Source organism: Mustela putorius, unplaced genomic scaffold, assembly GCF_011764305.1.
Source record: "Mustela putorius furo isolate JIRA1106 unplaced genomic scaffold, ASM1176430v1.1 tig00000174_pilon_pilon_pilon, whole genome shotgun sequence".
Taxonomy (NCBI): domain Eukaryota; kingdom Metazoa; phylum Chordata; class Mammalia; order Carnivora; family Mustelidae; genus Mustela; species Mustela putorius.
Window position 1 is genome coordinate 27754886 of NW_025421304.1, and position 22316 is coordinate 27777201.

General features: G+C 43.5%; 1 protein-coding gene across 2 annotated transcripts in view; it reads left to right on the top strand.

The window, feature by feature from the left end:
- Positions 1-22316, top strand: part of TANGO6 (transport and golgi organization 6 homolog) — a 191304-nt gene that overhangs the window by 166909 nt on the left and 2079 nt on the right. The gene's annotated exons all lie outside the window — the stretch shown is intronic.

Consider the following 22316-nt stretch of genomic DNA (forward strand, 5'->3'; position numbering starts at 1 on the left):
AATAAATAAAATCTTAAAAAAAAAAAAAAAAAAAACAACCCACCAAAGATAAGTTTATATTCGATCTGAGTGAATAGGCAGTTCATTTTGTGGCTGGAACTTTCAGAACCTTACACTTTATCATGCCAGGCACACACCATCAGTCATCTCAGGTTTTGGAGGACAGGCTTTAGTACGTGGAATCCAGCTTTCTGACTCCGTGAGAGGATCTCATGATTGCATATATCACCTTGTTCTTCCTCATGGATACCAGCTGGACTGGAAAACGTAGAAGAATCTAGATGCTTTTGTAGTTATCGAACCAGAGAATTTAACCTACATTTGGACATGGTTTGACCTCCAGCGGTATTGTTTTCTCCCTTCCTTCCCTATCACTATGAAGCAGTGGATATAGTACCACAAATAATAATACCACTTATTTAAATTTTTTTTATTTTTCACTTACTTAAGAGAGAAAGCATAAGCAAAGGGAGTAGCAGAGGTAGAGGAAGAAGCAGACTCCCTGCTGAGCAGGGAGCTGGGTACAGGCTCGATCCCAGGACCCTGAGATCATGACCTGACCTAAAGGCAGATGCCCAGCCAACTGAGCCACCCAGATGCCCCTGAACTTCTTATTTTTTTAAAGAAAGAGCAAATAGGGCATTGTGGCTGGCTCAGTTGGTAGAGCATGCAACTCTTGATCTCAGGGAAGGGAATTCAAACCCTATGTTGGATGCAGAGTTTACTTAAAATAGGTATGCCTGGGTAGCTCAGTCGGTTGAGCATCCAGCTCTTGATTTCAGTTCAGGGTCATGAGGTCAAGCCCCATGTCAGGGTCCACACTCACTAGGGAGTCTGCTTGAGATCCTTTCTCTCCCTCTCCCTCTGGCCCTACCCACTTTCCCTCTGTCTCACAGGTGCCTGTGTGCTCTCTCTCAAATAAATAAACCTTTTTTAAAAAAAAGAAAAAGAGCAAATAAAGATTATTTCAAAACAAATAATTACACCAGTAGAGGATGAAAATACCCATTATGCAGTCACCTGTTTCTCTCCCATGCTGAGAATATTTAAAGTAACGTTTTAGTTAATCGAGTGGAGACTTGTATCAAGTACTAGTTCCCGTTCAGCCATCTACTTTTCTGTAAATAGCAAAGTTCTCATCACTTCTCTGTGGCGAGGGGTTGCCAAAAAAACTGTGATGATTTTTTACACCTGTTATATATATTTAGAAGCTTGTCTTATTCTGTTAAAGCCCAATATAATTTGCTGTCTTTTCCTTCCTAAGACCCAGTCAGACCAGAAGCACAACTTCTCAAATGTTCATTCCCACACATTAACAACCAAATGTTTAGTCATTAATGAATGCTTGTTTTTCCAAGGATCTCTACCGTCTGTCAAATACAAGATTTCTTTGTGGGATAGCAACTCAGAAGTCAGACTCTTAAACCGCTGAGTTAAAGAGGGTTTACAGCTACATAACCCTGGACAGTATCCGGGGCATTTTCTAGGGATGTCTTTGTCCCAGGATCTGAGCCGGCGTCTGAGAGAGTAGGGCTAGAAGGTGTCAGGAGAGGAGTGGTGCCGGGCTGGAGTCAGAGCCAACCTAAGGGAAGTTGCACAGGAGAAAGGCAAAGCCAGGTGGAGGCAGATGAAGACACATCCACCAGGCCTCTGCTGCTTACCTAAAGGGAGATAAATGAGTGTGCTGTGTTCATCAATAGCGCAAGAGCCCCATTCCCGCCATATCTTGTATTTTTTTCCTCACGTAATTTCCTAAATTGAGGTGTAACTCATATCTATAAAATTCACTCTTTTAAACTGTGCAGTCCAGGGGTGCCTGACTGGCTCAGTCAGAAGAGCAACTCTTAATCTCGGGGTTGTGAGTTCGAGCCCCACATTGGGCATAGAGGTACTTAAAAATAAATAAGGGGCGCCTGGGTGGCTCAGTTCAGGTCATTATCTCAGGGTCCTGGGATCGAGCCCCACATCACTCTCCATGCTCAGCGGGGAGTCTGCTTGTCCCTCTCCCCCTCCCCCTGCTTGTGTGTGTGGGCGTGCACTCTCTCTCTCAAATCTTTAAAAATAAATAAATAAACAAATATTTTTTAGAAGTTTAAATTGTGCAATTCAGGGTTTTTAGTATATTTATAAAATTGCTCAAACACCACCACCACCTAATTCCAGGGCACTTTCATTACCCCCAAAAAGAAGCCCTGTAGTCATAAGCAGTCACTCCTACCATGCCCCCACCCCCATTCCCCAGCTCTGGCCACCACAAATCTACTTTCTACCTATGAATTTGCCTTTTCTAGACATTCCATATGAAAGAAATCACATACTATGTGACCTTTTTGTGTCTGGCTTTTTTCGCTTAGCATAATGTAGTCAAGATTCATCCGTATTATAGCCCTGTATCGGGATTGCGTAACTTTTTATGGATGAATAACAATCCGTTGTGTGAGTAAACTGTATTTGTTTATCCATTCATCAGTTGATGGACATTTGGGTTATTTCCTCTATTCGACTATTTTAAAAAATGTTGCCATGAATATTTATGTACACGTTTTTGTGCAAATGTATTTTTTCATTCTCATGGATATATATCTAGGCGTGGAATTGCTGGGTCATACAGTGACTCTACATTTAACTTTTTAAGGAACTGCCAGACTGTTTTCCAGCTGTGTCATTTCTCATTCTCACAGGCTATATATGAGGGTTCCAGATGCCCCACATTCTCATTAATACTTGTTATTGTCTGTCATTTACTAGGATTATCGCCATCCTAGTGGGTGTGAAGTGGTGTAGTTTAAATTTGCATTTCCCTGATGGCTCAAGATGTTAAACATTATTTCATGAGCTTATTAGCCATTTGTATATCTTTGGAGAAATGTCTGTTCCCAATCTTTGCCCATTTGTCAAATGGGTTACTCATCCTATTACCATATTTGTTTTTTAATTTTGATTTTTATATCCAAAAATGTTATTCACAGTTTTACAAAATTTAATTCAAAGATCCATAGCCCATCCTTCTTTCTTACCACCATTGTCCCTTTCCATCAGCAACTATTTTCAACTTGATTATTTCTTTAAATACTTACTTCCATATTTCTGAGTGGCATGCTTACACTGCTATTTCTTGACTTTTCACCCCACTTACTGACTTCCTGCTAGATCTAATAGGTGAAAGTGAGACTCACTCAGTGATTATGTTCCCAAGGTGGAGAAGACTGGCCTGTGGTGAGACAGAACGGAGCAGCATAGTGGCTTAGACTTAAAGGGTTGACTCTAGAGCTAAAATGTCTGGGATTGAATCCCGGCATTATACCTCACTGGCAGTGAGACACTGCACAAGTTAGCTGACATCTGTGTACCTCAATTTCCTCATCTGTAAAATGGGAGAATAATAGTACCGTTTTATGTAGTTGTTTTTAAAATTAAACGTCCTTAAGGATGTAAAGTACTTAGAATCTATACATTCTTTTGATTAGTTATTATTTAGTGTGTATTATTATGTGTTATTATTTTTATGAACATGCTCCCCACGAACGTATTCTGCTTCCCCATTTTCCCTATATAATTACATTACAGTTTTTGCTGTAACAGCATTTAGTGTTTATGTTATCATGACTATAACTGTTATCCACAGCTGAGCCATATAATATACTGTGATTACATTTCCTTTCTTGTATGAATTTTGGCTTTCTCTGAAGTTAATAAATGTCTCAGGTTTACCTTTTTTTTTTTTTTTACAATTTTATTTATTTATTTGACAGGAAGATCATAAGTAGGCAGAGAGGCAGGCAGAGAGAGAGGAGGAAGCAGGCTCCATGCTGAGCAGAGAGCCCAATGCAGGGCTCCATCCCAGGACCCTGGGATCTTGACCCAAGTCTAAGGCAGAGGCTTTAACCCACTGAGCCACCGAGGCGCCCCACATTTGTTATTTTAATGTGAACCTATTATCAATTTATCCCCCTTGCTAAATTTTCATAAAGCTCTTAAAAGGCTCAAGTATGTCGAGTACTCTAACAGTTTCATCTTCTGAGAGGCGTATCTCCTACTACCCTTTCACTCACTTGCTCTTATCTGGACCAGTTACTTTCTAAGCTTACTGCAAGATTTAAGAATACGGCATTTAAAAGTTAATGATGCCGTGTGTGGGGGGGCGATACTTATGGACTGGTGAGCTTTATAGGAGGAGGATGATCTGGCCAAGTCATTTCATCAGGAGACTTCCTTTCATTGGTAGACTCTAAGACTCTTTTGAAGTCTTTGCTTTGGAGCTGGTCAGAGTGGAATTGTCTTGTCTCCTCTCTAGAGGATACCAACTTAGCTGCCAGGATTCTGGAAGATGAGTGAAAGAAGGTGGATGGCAATCTCACCATTTAGTACGTAGACTTTCAAGACTTAATTGTTCTGTTTTCAACATGGTAGACTCATCCTTATTGGAACCCAATGTGCATGTCTCCAGAATCTCTCTGGTTGGATCCTCTGAAGGGTAAAACGCTAAGCTTCTGTTATGGTTAGGGAAGAACAGTCACCTGGGTACCATGTCACCTGATTATTACTCAAACTTCCAATCAGGTCTTCTGTTCACCGCCATTTTAAGAGATAATACTCATCAATTTTGGAACATTTTTGGGCTTGTATTAGGCTTGCTTCTGGATTTAGTGAACCAGTTTATCATCCAAACTAAAACACTTCTGAAAGTGAAAGAGAACACTTAATAATTATGGAAGTGCAGCAGATGTAAAACTTACTAACCTGGGCAAGTCAGGATGGTGACCCTAGAATTCATCCAACTGCTTTCTTGCATCTAAACTTTTATTACTATTGCCTTGTTAGTGCTTTTTGTTCTGAAACCTTAGTGCCATTTTGTATCCCTTTACTGTCACGTTTGTGGGGTTCCAGGAAAGGGCGATAGTGTACACATGTGTTTAGTCCATCAGCTTTCAGATGGCAGCCTCCATTCTTTCTTCTTTATAGATGAAGAAAGTAGGTATGGAGGATATATGTAACTGTAGTGAGAACTCTTTGAGTTTTGAGCAACAGAAATCTAGCCTGAACTAGCTTAAGCAAAGAGAACTTGTTGGCCTACCAAATCCAAGGAAGGGTTGACAGTCATGTCGTGGGAAAAGCTGGGATGGAGCTGGTTATTCGTGACTCCTAGAATTGGGAATTGAAGTGCTCCATTTCTTGCCTCTGCTTCTTCTGTATTTCACCTCTGTTCTTTTGCACTAAAGCCCAGCTTTCCTCCTGTGGCAGCACTATGACCACGGACAGTGGCCCAGTGTTACTCTTATATCCAACGCTCAGAGTCCCTCCCTGGCCTCACGTGCAAAAGTTGCAGGGAGGAAACTTAATGTTGCGGCGAAGATCAGATGCCCATCTCCACATCAACTTGGTTGGGCCAGGTGGGGTATGTGGAAATGCTGTTTTGTGTAAAACTGTGTTCAGCCTCCATGATACCTATCTATGAGGGAAGAGGTGGGGGTCAGTGCCTAGGAGGGGGGTTAGTCCCATAGATTTCCTCAATAGTAACTTAGCCAGATCCATTTGACAGTAGTGATGGATTTGAGAAATTGAGCTGAAAAGATTACAACTCAGTACCTTACTGCGACTGCTAAAATATCAATGTTCAACCTTTTCTAGTGATAATGTAAGTGACAGTTTGGAAGCCCTGACATTTAAGACTGCTCCCTCTCTGCCTCTTCTGCATAATCATTTACATAGATCTACATATGTTAGAACTTGGTTCATCTTCCTCTTCTGCATCAGACCTATACAGTTTTATTTTCTGTAGGTTAGCCTATTCCTTATCCTTCTTATCTGATCTAGAAAGACAAAGAATGAAGCATTATTATTCAAACTCAGAATTTTATAATGTTATTTATCTATTTTAAATTAATAATTATTATTTTAATTAACATATAATATATTATTTGTTTCAGGGATACAGGTGTGTGATTCATCAGTCTTACACAATTCACAGCACTCACCATAGCACATACCCCCCAGTGTCCATCACCTGGCCGGCCACCCCATCCCTGGCACCCCCCTTCACTCCACCAACCTTCCGTTTGTTTCCTGAGTTTAAGAGTCTCTTATGGTTTGTCTCCCTCTGTGGTTCCGTCTTGTTTCATTTTTTCCTCTCTTCCCCTATGATCCTCTGCCTTGTTTCTTAAGTTCTGTTTCTTAAGATACAGGTGAAATCATATGAGAATAGCTTTTCTCTGATTGGCTTATTTTGCTTAGCATAATATCCTTTAGTTTCATCCACGTCATTGCAAATGGCAAGAGGTCAATTTTTGAGGGATGCATAATATTCCATTGTGTGTGTATACATATGCGTGTGTGTGTAGATATATACCACATCTTCTTTATCCATTCATCTGTTGATGGACATCTGGGCTCTTTCCGTAGTTTGCCTATTGTGGACATTGCTGCTATAAACATTGGGGTGCACGTGCCCCTTCGGATCACTACATTTGTATCTTTAGGGTAAATACCCAGTAATGCGATTGCTGAGTCATAAGGTAGCTCTATTTTCAACTTTCTGAGGAACCTCCATACTGTTTTCCAGAGTGGCTGCACCAGTTTGCATTCCCACCAACAGTGTAGGAGGGTTCCCCTTTCTCCGCATCCTCACCAGCATCTGTCATTTCCTGACATTGATTTTAGCCATTCTGACTGGTATAAGGTGGTATCTCACTGTGGTTTTGATTTGTATTTCCCTCATGTCAAGTGATGTTGAGCACTTTTTCATGCATCTCTTGACCATTTGGATGTCTTCTTTGCAAACTGTGTGTTCGTGTCTTCTGCCCATTTCTTGACTGGATTATTCTTTGTGTGTAGAGAATTTTAGAATGTTAAAGGTTAAAAAGGCCTTAGAGATCATTTAACTTGTATTTCATAAAAATTTCCCTTGGCTTATTAACCTTACGAGTTGTTCCTCTGACATAAGGTCTTCATGGTCAAACACGTTTGGAAGATGCTGCATACAACTATATATTTTCCTCTTGGCGATTAGGTACATGTTAACCTAAGGGTCTGAAAAGGCCTTCAGCAAAGAAAACTAACAATTTCTTCAACTCATTTACCAAGGAACCCTTTCTTCATTATAAGCATGCCAAGTGGGCGCCTGGGTGGCTCATAGGGTTAAGCCTCTGCCTTTGGGGTGCCTGGGTGGCTCAGTGGGTTAAAGCCTCTGCCTTCGGCTCAGATCATGTTTCCAAGGTCCTGGGATGGAGCCCCGCGCATCAGGTTCTCTGCTCAGCAGGGAGCCTGCTTCCCTTCCTCTCTCCGCCTGCCTCTTTGCCTGCTTGTGATCTCTGTCAAATAAATAAATGGAATCTTTAAAAAAAAAAAAAAAAAAAGCCTCTGCCTTCAGCTCAGGTCATGATCCCGGGGTCCTGGGATCGAGCCCCGCATCGGGCTCTCTGCTCAGTAGGGAGCCTGCTTTTCCCTCTCTCTCTGCCTACCTCTCTATTTGTGATTTCTGTTAAATAAATAAAATCTTTAAAAAAAAAAAAAAGCATACCAAGTAATAATGTTCCATGGAAGATACCTTGGGAAATAATCCAACTGTCTCCTTTTATGAATGAGGAAAGAAAGTTCATGAAGAGACAAGTGGTTATAAGTTTCCAAAGCTAATGCCAGGAAGAACTAGCACTCATTTCCAGTTGTACCTGGTAGCTTAGCTTACATTGGCCAAGTGCTAATAAAAGGATAGCATCTCTTCCTCTTCCCTCTACTTTATTCACTCATTCACCTGGAACAAGATTTGTCATCTTCTCCAGGGTGTCTTAGGTGACATCATAAAGGAAGCACAAGTTAAGCACCACATTTGGGAATGTTTGCTGTCATCTCCCTTTCTGTATATCAGACCCAACACACTTTTATTTATAACAAATTATTATAACAGATATTTTGGTGTTTCCCTTTATTCTCCTGAAATGAAATTTTAGCTTCTTAACCTACATATATATTTAAAAAATCAATATAATGTCCTAACTATAATATGAAGAAGGAATAAAAGGACATTTGTTTATACTAAAATAACATATATTTTAATACATCAATGTCTAGGCTAGCTCTAAGATACAATGAACTATCTGGTTGCTCTTATATGTAGACCCATAATGAATGTAACACCTACAAATACAAAATCATACAGGTATCTTATGCTAACAGCTCAGAAGTACATTGTAGAACTTGATTTTCCAAAAGAGTAAACTAGGGGCACCTGGATGGCTCAGATGGTTAAGTATCTGTCTTTGGCTCAGGTTGTGATTTACAGGGTCCTGAGATCGAGCCCCACATTAGGCTCCCAGCTCAGCAGGGAATCTATTTCTCCCTCTCTCTCTGCCTCTCCCCCTGCTTCTGCTCTCTCTCTCTCTCTCTCTCAAATAAATAAAAATCTTCAAAAGAGTAAGCGACTCCAGGGGCTCCTGGGTGGCTCAGTGGGTTAAAGCCTCTGCCTTTGGCTCAGGTCATGATCTCAGGGTCCTGGAACTGAGTCCTGCATCGGGCTCTCTGCTCAGTGGGGAGCCTGCTTCCTCCTCTCTCTCTCTCTGCCTGCCTCTCTGCCTACTTGTAATCTCTCTCTGTCAAATAAATAAATAAAATCTTAAAAAAAAAAAAAAAAAAAGAGTCATTTACTTTTTTTTTTTTTTTAAGATTTTATTTATTTATTTGACAGACTGAGATCACGAGTAGGCAGAGAGGCAGGCAGAGAGAGAGAGAGGAGGAAGCAGGCTCCCTGCTGAGCAGAGAGCCCGATGCGGGACTCGATCCCAGGACCCTGAGATCATGACCTGGGCCGAAGGCAGTGGCCCAACCCACTGAGCCACCCAGGCGCCCCAGTAAATGACTCTTGTGTAAAATTCTAAACAAATGAAAATACTATCTTCTCTTAGTTTATATGGTAGTTGCAATCCTGAAAAATTCAGTGTACACTGAAACTCTAAAAATACTTTGAGCATTTGCTATGTGATAGCACTTATATCTCAGTGCTTTCCATTAATTCACTTAATCTTCATATCCATTTAGGTATAATTAATATCCCTATTTTACGTGTGAAGAAGCTAAGACAGAAAAGAGAAGTAACTTTCGTGGCAGCTAGTAGGTGGCAGAGCGGAGGTAGAGAAACCAGGCAGCATGGCTCTAGGACTCCATGTTTAGTGACTGTCATCTGAAGGACTTAGAGACCAAGTCACTCGGGCATTTTCTGCACAGATCATGGCTAACAGAAGTCTGCTTCAGATCCTGGAAATCTGATACTCTAAAGGAAAATGGGCCAGACTACCTCCTGACAGCTTGTTTACTGTCTGCCCTGGAGAAGGATGGAACCATGAGAGGAGAGGGTTTGGGGCTGGCCTTGGACCCAGGTGCCCTAACCTCCCAGGACCTGCCAGAATGAACTCTTCAGAGAGCAGAGACAGGAAACAGCCCTGGCTTCCTTTCACCCTACTTCATGTTCCACGATCTTGCCAAAAGTTCAGGCCAACCACCAACTACACCGTCCAGAAACTTCCCATAATGTACACAGAACTGAAAAAAGCAGGGAACAGACCAAACACCTTGAGGGCTGCTAGGCTGGGGAGTGAGATTCCTGGGACTTTCCTTCCGCCCTGCATCCTGATCAGAATTTATTCTTTCTCTGATAATCAGCGGGGCCTCTGGGTTGCAATTAGAAGTGGGTTGCCACTTGTCTTTGCTCCGCCCTCTGAAAGGGCAGAGTTCTAAGTGTACCCTCCTTGGGATGACATGAAATGACAGTTAGGATTGATGCCCTGGGGTCTCTTCCAGCTCCTTGCTCATCATCACCCCATGGTTTGTTTGCTCTTGGCAAATCTGCTCTGAATAAATTGCATGCTCTCTGGGGTTTAGCATTTAATAATAATACAACATTTATCAAGGGCTTATTGTATGCCAGGCAAAGCACCAGGTTTTCACATTCATGATCTCGTGGAATCCTCCTAACAACCCTTTGAGATAAATATGCTTATTAACTCTATTTACAGGCAAGAAAATTGAGGTCCAGAATGTTTACATTTATGCACAGCCCGAACAGCCAGCCCGAGGTAGCAGTGGGTGCAGATAGAGGCTGCCTCATTGCCAGCTTGGCTGTTGGGACGGAACTAATTAGAACCAGCCTGAGGAAGGGGCGAACTCTTACAGGTATATTGGGACAGACTCGTGTTCCTAGGACTTCTGTTTCCTTAACCATTGTACTTTCTTCACCTCTGTAATTCTCCATGGTTGACAGGTACTCGGTCAGTCGGCACAGTAGAGGAACTACAGCTGGAGAGGTCTTCCGAAATGCACATCTGCTGAGGTCCAGTCCCCAGCGAACTTTTTTACCCCAGTCCATGAGCTAAAGAGCAGGTTCCTTCGCACAAAGCTCTTTATGTCTTGGATCCCCCCGACTTCTATCTCTTCCTCTTCCTTCCTTCTCAAACGCCCTGACAGCCTCGCGCCAACCCTAAACCCCCTGCATACTGTTTATTGCCTCCGTATCTTTATCCCTACTATTTCTTTTTTTTTTTTTTAAATTAAAGATTTTCTTTACTTACTTGAGAGAGAGAGAGCAGGCATGCACATGAGTCGGGGCGGGGGGGGGCAGTGGGAGGAGAGCGGAGGGAGAGGGAGAAGCTGGCTCCCTGCTGAGCAGTCCCTACTATTTCTTATGCCTCGAATGCCTTCTTTTCCCCTCAGCTGTCCATCTGATAAGGTTTTATTCATCCTTTTGGACTCTATTTAAATTCTATACTCTGTGGAAAGCCTTTCCTGATTTCTTAGGTAAAATTAGTAATCACAGGGTGCCTGGGTCAGTTAAGCGGCCAGCCCTTGGTTTCGGCTCAGGTCATGATCTCACAGGTCGTGAGATGGAGCCCGGGCATGCCCTTCACTCAGCGAGGAGTCTGCTTAAGACTTTCTCTCCCTCTGTCCCATCCACCCCCTACCCCAAATCACACTTGTCTCTCTCTCTCTCTCTTTCTTAAAAAAATAAGTAAATCTTTAAATAATAATAATAATAATAATCCCTTCTTCAGGCTCTGCAGCACTCCACATATCAGCTCCGGGCTAGAGTAGATATCGTAATAATTTGTTCATGTCTCATGTCACCAGGGGATTGTGAGTCCCTGAACACGCTAGACACTAGTTTCTTTTAATTGTGGTAAAAGATACATAAGACAGAATTTACCATCTTAACCATTTTTAAGTATACAGTTCAGTAGCTTTAAATATATTCACACTCCAGCACTGCCACCCATCCTCGGAACTCTTTTCATCTTGCGAAACTGAAACTCTGCACCCATTAAACACAAGCTCTCCGTTTTCCTCTCCCTCGGCCCCTGGCAACCACCATCCTCTCTGTCTCTGTGAATTTGACTACTCGTTCCATTCACTTTTCTATTCCTCAAATCTCAGACGGTGCTTTGCACAAAGTAAGTGCTTAATGAATGTGTGTTGAGAGAGTGCATGAAATCTTTTCTCCGAGAGGCAGGGAACACATCTCCTCATCCCTTTGTATCTGCCTTTGTGATAAATAGATTTCCTAGATCTTAACCTGAAAATTCTGGGATTTCCAAGCTCTTCCGGTGTTCATGTTTCCCAAGAGCAGAAGTTGTCCAAACAAGTTCGAGGGACTTCAAGGGAATTTTACCTCCCTTTATTTAGAAACGCCTAACGTTTTCATCGCAGTTGGTTGCAGACTTGCTGTCCCCAGATCAGTGGGGAGAAGGAGTCCTGAAGCAGAGTGACAGGATGAATGCTGATGTGCAGCCAGAACCTTCTGCATTTCAAAACTTGGCTTCTTCACACACACACACACACACACACACGTGCATGTGCACATACACACATACACACGCACCATAGATATACTATCTATGTACTATATATATATAGCAGTGTATGTGTGTATCTGTCAAAATTCTAACATTTGTATTTCCCTTAATTCCTCCCGTCTGGGCAGAGGTTTCTGCCATAATTCTAGCCAAGCCAGCAACAGAGGCAGCTGCATTTATTTTAGCCTTTCATTTTCTTAACGCATGTTGATAGCTTACAACTTTCTCTTCCTTCAGAATCACACTTCGTATACACATGTTTAAGAACAAAGTTTTAAAATATTTTGGAGAAAATATGCAGTGCCAGTTCGTGGATCAAAAATGATTTTGATGGACGCCTGGCTGGCTCAGTCACTGGAACGTGCAACTCTTGATCTCAGAGTTGTGGGTTTGAGCTCCATATTGGGTATAGAGATGACTTAAAAATAAAATCTTTTTTTTTCTTTTTTTAAGATTTTTATTTATCAGAGAGAGCAAGCGCACAAGCAGGGGGAGAGGCAGGCAGAGGGAGAGGCAAAAGCAGGCTCCTTGCCAAGCAAGGAGCCCAATATGGGTCTCAATCCCAGGAATCTAGGATCATGACCTGAACCGAAGGCAGACTCTTCACTGACTGAGCCACCTAGGGCGTCCCTTAAAAATAAAATCTTAAAATGATTCTGACCGGATTCCCATTCTGGAACATAAAAACCTGATTGTTGATAGTTAAGAAAATTCCAAGAAGTGTAATAGGTTATATCCAACTCACGTCACCCTTGTTCCTGGCACTTAGATTTTTCCCAGGCAATGTTGGTACTTTCGAAACTGTGGCATAACTCTTAATCTCCTACCCAGTGTTTTTTTCCTAACCTCCCACACTCCTGCATCCTGGCTGCTTATTAGAGTGGAGAGCATAAAAATCATAAAAACAAATTAAAACTTTTTTTGAAAGTCCTGAGTCCCAGCCCCTCTGATTCTGATTCTTAGGTGTGAGGTGGGGGCCCAGCCATGTTAAACATTCTCCAGGGGACGGTACTGTGCAGCAAGGGTGGAGAATCTCTACACTAGAATGATGGTGTTGTGCGGAGGCAAAGTCTGGGCTTTGTAGCCATGCTTCGATGTGGATGGCAGGGGTTCCTTTTTCTGGTCTAGTCCACGCCATATACATTATTAGTACATAAAGCAAAACCCACCAGTGCCTCTGTGTGTCTCCAACTGGTTTTCTCTGGCCTTTGGTCTAGTTCTCTAACCTTTTCTTCCTGACACATCTTGCACAGAACCTAGAATTCCCTTGAGCAGACGCCCTCAAGAGAGTGGTCTGTCCTTCCCCTCTGGGCGACTCAAGCTGGTCCTGAAGCTGGGTGACCTGGCTGAACCTGGAGTGGTGCAGGATGCCTTAAAGCAAACTGGTGCCCCAAAGAAAAGCCAAACCTCACTGCCAGCCAGGAGCCCAGTTACAGCTCGGCCCCCTCCCTGCCCGGGCTCCGTCCAGATAAACAATGTTGATGGTGTGGGGAAAAGGTCATATTTTCTCCACAGCCGCCTCTTGCATATTGGTTTTGCTAGTAACTGCACAAGTTTAAAAGCAGAGTTTGCAGAGTGAGACTTCACAGACGTGGGTTTGAATTCTAGCTGTGTCCTTGAGCAAATCGCTGAGCTCCCCCCCGCCCCCCCAAAGCCCCTTTCCCTAATTTGTTTGTTTGATTTTTTGTTTAAGTAGGCTCCACATTGGAGCCCAGTGCGGGGCTTGAGCTCAAGACTCGGAGATCAAGACCCGAGCTGAGATCAGGAGTCGGATGTCCAACCGACTGAGCCACCAGGCGCCCCTCCTCTCCCCTAACTCATAAACTGGGCCTAATAACATCTACCTCAGAGGATTAAATGAGATAATGTATGTGAAAGGCTTAGCACAGTGACTGGAATGTAGTAAACACTCAGTGACCATAGTGAGTCTTCTGCAGGCCCGGTCTGATCCCACGCGGGAGGCGTTAGGCGCCGGGAGGGGACAGGCCAAGGGTTCCCTCAGCAGGGTGCCTGCACAGAGAGCCTCCAGGGCCAGGAAAGCAGAGCCCTTTCCCCACACGAGGTCACAGAGTACAGTTTGAAAGCTAATCACCTTTTATGGACAAAGCTCCCATTCTCCACAAGCGATGGCCCGCTGCCTTTGCACACACTCCGGCCATTTTTCCTGCCTTCTTTGTTCTATTTCCGTGCCTGTGGGGGTGAAGGAAGGCTGCTGCCTTCCTCAGGTTGCTATTTAAAGACGTTCTGAAAGACGCTGCGGCGGTTGCTCCTCGCGCGCCATCAGTGGTGCTCCCGGCCCTGCAGCTGCGAGCCGGGGGCAGCCGCTGTGGGCGCTCCGCTCTGGCCCATCGAACCCTTGCACGGCGTGCTGCGGCTTCAGCGAGCCTAGGAGCGTCCAGTTGTGTAGCTAAGTCCAGCCACCTGCTTTCTGTTTAGGACTCCTGAGCTGTCACCCCTCCCAGGGGTTAACCGCGCTGGCCGGCTTGGTCTTTGTCCCTCAGCTGCCAACCTGTGTTTGTACCTGTAGCATTTTTGGCACTTGACCGGTTACAGTTTTTCTTCTTGTTCTTCACTGAAAATCATGCTGGTACTCCCTGCATCTGCATCCCACACCTTCTCCAATTTGCACTCGAGAGACCCTCCCCATTTAAGAGCCAGACATGATCCAGAAAGGGTAAAAATGCCATTTATCTCTAGCTCTGGCAGAAAAAAAATACCTTGGAAATAAAAGGGTTTTGAAAAGCTCAGTAACCTCCCGTTAATAATAATTCTACCCTGAACTTCAGCATGTTTGAGATTCTCTGTCAGGCATGGATAGAAATCTCTTAGTCTTTAGTAATCCTGTCTTTCTTTGCCAACCTTTCCCTCGCTTTCAGTGAGGCGTCTCAAAAGCCCAGACTTTCTGTTTGAATCAGCCCTAATTTCTTTGTCACACACCCATCAAAGTGAAGGTTTGGGTTTTATCAGTAAAGCACGTATTCCTCTTCAGGCCAGAGCTCCCCGGATGAGGTCCAAATTGTCTACCTCCATGATGCTTCTCCCATGTATTTTTTTCCTGCCCATGATCTTAGAGAGGTTGCTCACATCCTAGACCTCGGAGCCTGGCTCCTGTCTGCTTGCTCCACAGAGTTCTTTCCGGTGCCCCCAGCTCTATGAAATCGCATGCTCAGTGTTCCCAGACGTCCGGGACCACTGCTGGCCCTGACTTCTGCACTCAGACTGTGTTAAATCTCTTTACCTCGTCTTACACCTTTTCTTCTAATTCCTTTCCACTTATTCATCTTCCTGACACCTTTCCATGGGACTCTACTCTCTTTCATTTTCAGAGGCGTACCTTTCCTCTCGTCTTCTTGGCCCCATGGTGGTAACCCCAATTATTTCAGTGTTGGAATAATAATACCAACAATACTTTGAATTATACACCCCTTGGCTTATCATAGCAGAGTACACCCTCACACGCGTTACCTCTTTTGATCCCACAGTCAGCTTGTAAGGTAGGCAGTGTGCCTTCTGCTTCCCACTTTGACAAAGGGTAATATACCCCTTCAAGAGGCAGAATAGCGTAGTGGCTCCTAAAGAACATTGGCTCCAAGTGAGGCTGCCTGGGTCTGAATCCGGGCTCTGCCCTTTACTACCTGTGCGACCGGGGCAGCTAGAAATAATGATGGTACCTCTCTCGTTGTGGTGTTGTGAGGAGTGAGTGAGCGCCTAGAGAATATGCCTAGAACCATACCTGGCACGGAACAGCTTTTATGTAAGATTTAGCTATCGTTATTACACATTCATTCATTTACTTGTCCAAAATTTAGTACACAGCAGAGCTGCTCCACGCCGGGCTCTGTCCTTGGCCTCACTGAGAGAAGAGTAGCAATGACACAGAGATTACAGTACTTATGGGGAGACCGACAACCCCCCACTTATTTAGCACTCACCACATGCCAGTCTCTGTGCTTGGATCTTTATAGACATTAACTCTCATTCTTTACAACATCCTTAAAAGGCGGCAGTGTTCCTCCATTTTACAGTTGAGATCACTGAGGTTCTGAGAGCTGAGGTCGTTTGCTCCAGATTCCCCCGCTAGTGATTGCGAGCGAGCACCATGATTCGCCTCGCCCAGTTCGCCTGCCTCCGGGCCATTAGGTTCAGCTCTGCTCGTCAGTCTCCCTGCTCTGGAGGTGAGCTCCTCAAGGACGGGCCAAGGTCCTTGCTACCCAGAGTGTCCAGCAAAGCCTCCTGCACACGCTTTGGGAAAAGGTGGCTGAGTTGTGCTCTGTTGATGATCCTTGGCTCTCTCTACTTGAGTCCCATCTGTCCACTCTCACGTCCCTTAGCCACCAAGTCAGTCACTGGTCTTAACACTGAGGGACAGTGGTCAAAATGAGGACCCTTAGTAGTTGGCCTGTGACTTCCTGACAGATTCTTACTACACCAGATCTTTTATTCTAGCATGTTATAAACAGAACTAGTCGGATTCTGGGGTGTCCTCCTCTTCTGGGCGCCAGTCTAGAGAATCTTTTTGCCAGGCCGTTTCCCACCACTAACTCCAGTCTCCGCCCCCCCATTCTCCTGTCTGCCCCTCCCTTTTATTTCAGTGTCTAACTTCCCTGTTTCTGTCCTCGTGCCCAATATTTATTAGCCACAAAGGAGCCACGAGAGGTGAGGGATGGGATTGGGCGGAATTGAGCTCTCTTTCCTTCTGATCTTTTCTTTTTTTTGCCTCACATGTTGGGTCTGTGGGAAGATGAAGCTCTCAGTACAGTTATTGTATGCTAGCGTTTAACTATTGTATCCTTTTGTATTTAGCGACCCATTTTTCCCTTCAATATTAAGAAATTATAGATGGAAAATCCTCTGCTAGATAGCATCTTTGCAGAGCTTGTATTTCTGTAAATGTCTTACTTGGGACCATTTGTGTTGTGTCTTATCGATCCCACATGATAACAGAAGACTAGCAGTTTCATCCACCTAAGTTCTCTTTGTAAAAGTGGTTCTGCAACACACACACACACACACACACAAACACACACACACACCCTCTCCTATCCTCCCCCTTCCTCTCCAGGCATCAGTTCTTTTCCAGAGACTTTTCAAACTAAGCATCTCAGTACTTGCTTAAGATATCCTGGCCTAAGAACTTCTCGGATGGTGGAAATGTTTCTTTGAACCATCAGCTACAAAAAGCTAAGCCAGATCTCCTCTGGATGAAATGCACCCACCCCCACCTGTACCCCCTCTGCGTTTCCTGGGAGTCCTTGGGCCTCGATGTGGAGGGCGGGGGGGGGGGGGAGGATGAAGAGCAGGTGTGTTGAATTCTTAATGAAAGGTTTCCTCCATGGGATTGCCTATATCCTGCCCACCACAGTGGCTCCTGTGAGTAGCTTTACCTTTGAACTCTCCTTGTATTCAACCCCTGATCCGTGGGATTTGGTGACAATCCCCGGCTGGCAGGAAGCTTTGATCCTTGGGGAGTCCAGAGGAAGTCCTTGTCATGTGTGGGATCCCCAGTGTTACAAGGATTGGGAAGAAGCCTTTCCAGGATGGGTTGCTAAAATAGACCCATTAATTAAGAAGGAGCCTTTGCCTAACAGTTACCCAAAAAAGGAGATCCGGTAACTGATAACAAGGAGCTCAGCGCTCCTCAAGTATGAAGTGGTGTTTGCACAAGCATTATTGTTATTTTAAGGACACGGCAGTGCCAAGGGGAAAATTCCTGCCCACACCAGGAAGGAGCCGTGTACCTTAGCAGAATAGAATGCCTTAGAACCTCCCTCTTTAACAAGTAAAAGCTAACCTTATTTTGAATGTTAGGAGGCTCTGGCAAAAATTCTCAAAGATATTTCTGAGTAGGAGATAGATTCCTCTAGAAGAAGAAGAAAAAAGATGACCTTGTAATAAACAGTGGGAACTCTAGAATTTCTCTGTAAGAGACACTTTGGACTGAACGCCATTGGACCGGATGTCAGGAGACTTGTCTTTTAGCCCCATAATAAGCAAGCCAGGTTTGCTTCGAATTTGCATTTATTTGAGGTGGCTTAAGGTTGCAGGGACTTGCTAGAGTTTCTCCAAACCGCTCCATGGTGCCAGCCACCCTTTGGCTACAAATAAAAGACTGAAATCCCTTTCACAGGGTGGGGAACGCTCTCCCTCCGCCCACCTCCACAGGCAGAAATCACTTCCTTTGCTTCCACGGAAGTGTGGAGCTGATCGTTAGAGAGATCATAGTGTCCGGGGTGTGTGTGTGTGTCTCTCTCTTTCTCTCTCTCTCCTCTCTCTTCCTCCCTCTCCCTGCTAGGCCGTAGCTGCCAGAGGGTAGGGTTCGTGCATTATTCATCCTTTTATCACCAGCACACTGCCTGGGCACGAAGTAGGCCCTTAATAATGATTATTGGATGAGTGAGTAATCATGAGGCAGTAGCTCTAGGAGTCATCGTCTTTCGGGAATCATCTCTTCTATTCACACTGCCAGCCTCAAGGAAAGAGAGGTTACCAAAGGGCAGTGAGGATAGCACCCCCCTACTCCCCCCACAAGTTTTTTTCCTTTCTTTCACCATTTGTCTCTCCCTCAACTTGTCATTTTTGTATTACTTGCTGTTAATGTTCTAAGTAGAGAATTTTTTTTTTTAAAGCTTTTATTTAATAGACAGAGAAAGAGAGAACACAAGCAGGGAGAGCAGCAGATGGTGGAAATGCTCCCCACTGAGCAGGGAGCCCAGTGCAGGACTCAGTCCCAGGACCCTGAGATCAAGACCTGAGCTGAAAGCAGATACTTGACCAACTGAGCCACCCAGGTGCCCGAAGTAGAGAAAATTTTAGATGTGAAATTATTAGCACAAATTATATACTTCATCTTTATATTGTGCAGTGCCAGTTTTAAATACAAATATAAGATCATTGAACTTGGGGTGCCTGGGTGGCTCAGTGGGTTGAAGCCTCTGCCTTCAGCTCAGGTCATGATCCCAGGGTCCTGGGATCAAGCCCCACATCAGGCTGTCTGCTCAGCAGGGAGCCTGCTTCCTCCTCTCTCTCTGCCTGCCTCTCTGCCTATTTGTGATCTCTCTCTCCCTCTCTGTCAAATAAATAAATAAATAAATAAATCTTTAAGGTGGGGGAAAAAAAAGATGTTCTTAGAATTTTTAGTTTTCATTGAGTGAGAAACTGGCCAGGAGTAGCATGAGTTCCTGTCATTTCTGCTCACCATCTCCAGTCCACTTCCTGTTCCTAAAATGTGACACGTTTCCTATGACCTTTCTTTATACTCTCTGTGCTGTTAGGACACTTACTGTATTTTGTTCTGTAATCTTTATTTCTGTGTATGACTTACCTTCCCTACCAGACAGTAAGCCTTTAAGATCAGGCTATTTATCTCTTCTACTTATCAAATGGTGTTCTGGAAAACCTTTGCCTAGGGGTGCCTGGGTGGCTCAGTTGTTAAGCATCCGTCTTTTGGCTCAGGTCATGATCTCACAGTCCTGGGACCGAGCCCTGCATCCGGCTCCATGGCCAGCGGAAAGCCAGCCTCTCCCTCTCCCACTCCTCCTGCTTGTGTTCCCTCTCTCTCGGTGTCTCTCTCTGTCAAATAAATAAAGAAAATCTTTAAAAACAAGACAAAACAAAAACCTTTGCCTAGTAGTTAATTCAGTGAAGTAAAAAGCTTTATTTATTTTTTAGTAGGTAAATATTTTCATAAAATACAATATTAAAAAGGGACAAGGGCATATAATTCCCCCCATTTCCATTTCCCTCTCCAGTTACCTTCCCTGGAGGCAGCCAGTTTTGTTTATTTGTTTGTTTTAAGATTTTATTTATTTATTTGACAGGGAGACAGTATAAGCAGGCTGAGGCCGAGGGAGAAGCAGACTCCACTGAGCAAAGAGCCTGATGTTGGGCTCAGTCCTTGGACCCTGGGATCACGACCTGAACTGAAGGCAGACGCTTAACCTGAGCCACCCAGGCGCCCCAAGCAGCCAGTTTCGTAATATATATTTTTCTTCAGAGACAGTCCATGTTGATAGTACATGGGCTATTATATATATATTTTTTTTTACATGGATTTCACAAAAGTGAAAAAAATCATTGAATGTCTACATTTTCCTATTTCTTTTTTTCTGGTCTTCCTCCTTTTTGGAAATTATACATTGCATAGACTTCAGGGTATGGCCATTGCTTGAAGTTCCAAAGTACAGAGAGGAGTCCCTGGCTGGCTCAGTCAGTAGAAGAGCATGTGAGTCTTGCTCTCAGGGTCATCAGTTCAAGCCCCACGTCGGGCATGGAACCTACTTTAAAAAAATAAAATAAAATAAATGAAACAATCCTAAAATAACTAAATAAAACAAAGTGGTGAGAGGAAAAGTTTTAGAGACCTTTTGGACCAATTATTGTCAGAGATGCTTGCATATAGTGACATAAATCCAACTTGGTTCATGTTAGGTGGCGTTGTTAATAAATAGAAGCAATACAGCATAGCATAGTAGTTAAGATTATAGATCCTCTTCCAAGCAAAATACAAAATCCAGAAACCATAAAGGAAAAACTAATTAATTTAACTACATCAAAAATGCAGATTTGGGGGTGCCTGCGTGGCGCAGTGAGTTAAGCCTCTGCCTTCAGCTCAGGTCATGATCTCAGGGTCCTGGGATCAAGCCTGCTTTCCCCTCTCTCTCTGCCTACCTCTCTGCCTACCTATGATCTCTCTCCCTCTGTCGAATAAATAAATAAAATCTTTAAAAAAAAAAAAGTAGGGGCCCCTGGGTGGCTCAGTGGCTTAACGCCTCTGCCTTCGGCTCAGGTCATGATCTCAGGGTCCTGGAATTGAGCCCCACATCAGGCTCTCTGCTCAGCGGGGAACCTGCTTCCCTCCCTCTCTCTGCCTGCCTGCCTCTGCCTACTTGTGATTTCTGTCTGTCAAATAAATAAATGAAATCTAAAAAAATAAAAAAACTAAAAATGAAATTAAATTAAAATGTAGATTTCTCCACTGGAAAAAGATTTCACAAAGAAAAAATGCCAACTATGACAAATAATATTTTCAACTTAAATAATAGACCTTTTTTTTATATACAAAGAGCTCTTACAAATCAGTAAGGTAAAGTTCAGTTACACATACCAGAATAAAATAGAGTTTATTATATGTAAATTTAAAACAGCATGATGCTATTTTTCATTTAGCGGATAAGCAAAGATAAACAATTAACAGTACACAGCACTGATGCGAATTTAGTGTGACGTGGAAATGTAAATTATTGCAACTCTCTGGCTACCTTTGTCACAATTTTATGTGTGGATCACCTTCTGACCCAAAGATTCCATTTCTAGATATTGGTCCTATAGATACACTTGTTCATGTCTGCAAAGACTTAGGTAACAGAGTGTTTATTGCAGCAATATTTTTAATATCAAAAATAAAAAAATGAGTTTCATTGGCAGAAAAATCAATTGTGTGACTTTCGTCCTATGCAGCCATTTTTTCAAGATTTATTTATTTATTTATTTGACACACAGAGAGAGAGAGGTCACAAGTAGGCAGAGAGGCAGGCGGTGGGGTGGGGGGGGAGCCAACCCCCCAATGAACAGAGAGCCCGATATGGGGCTCGATCCCAGGACCCTGAGATCACGACCCGAGCCAAAGGCAGAGGCTTAACCCACTGAGCCACCCAGGTGCCTCTGCAGCCATTTTTTTTTTAAAGTATTTCTCTATGTGCCAGTTATACAAAAGATCTTCAAAATAGAATAAGTCAGCTGGGATGATGGCATATAATAACATAAAATACAGTTCTGTGGTTTTAAAGGGGGGAAAGGCACATACATACATATGCTTAAAAATATCTAGAACATTTCTCAGTTATGTGAACTCACATGATACCCTCTGAGAAAGGAAACTAAGAGCCTGGAGTAGAAGAGAGACTTTGTTTTTGGGGGGGGGGTTTTGTTTGGTTGGGTTTTTTTAGGTTTTATGTATTTGTTTGTTTGTTTGACAATGACACAGCGAGAGAAGGAACACAAGCAGGGAGAGTGTGAGAGGGAGAAGCAGGATTGAGCCACCCAGGCGCCTGAGAATTTTTTTTTGAGTAGGCTTCACTCCCAATGTAGAGTCCAACACAGGGCTAGAACAGGAGGCCCTGAGATGGAGACCTGAGCTAAGATCAAGAATCAGACTCTACACCAACCGATCCACCCAGGCAGCCCTCCCCGAGACTTATTTTTTAACATGTACTTTTTTGTACTGTATTACCTTTTCAGTAAAAATAAACAAACAACACAGAGTCTGGATGTTTAAAATCTGGCTCCCCCGTTTTTTTAGCTGAGTAATTTGTGGATGTTATGTAACCCTCTAATCTTCTATATTTTCATCTGTAAAATGGGGCTAATGTCTTTATATGACTCGCATAAAAGTTGGATAATATATGAAAAATACCTCCTACAGTACCTGATCCAAAAGTAGTAGCTTTTCAGGCAAAGAGCCCTAGACCAGAAGTAATTTCACAGGGA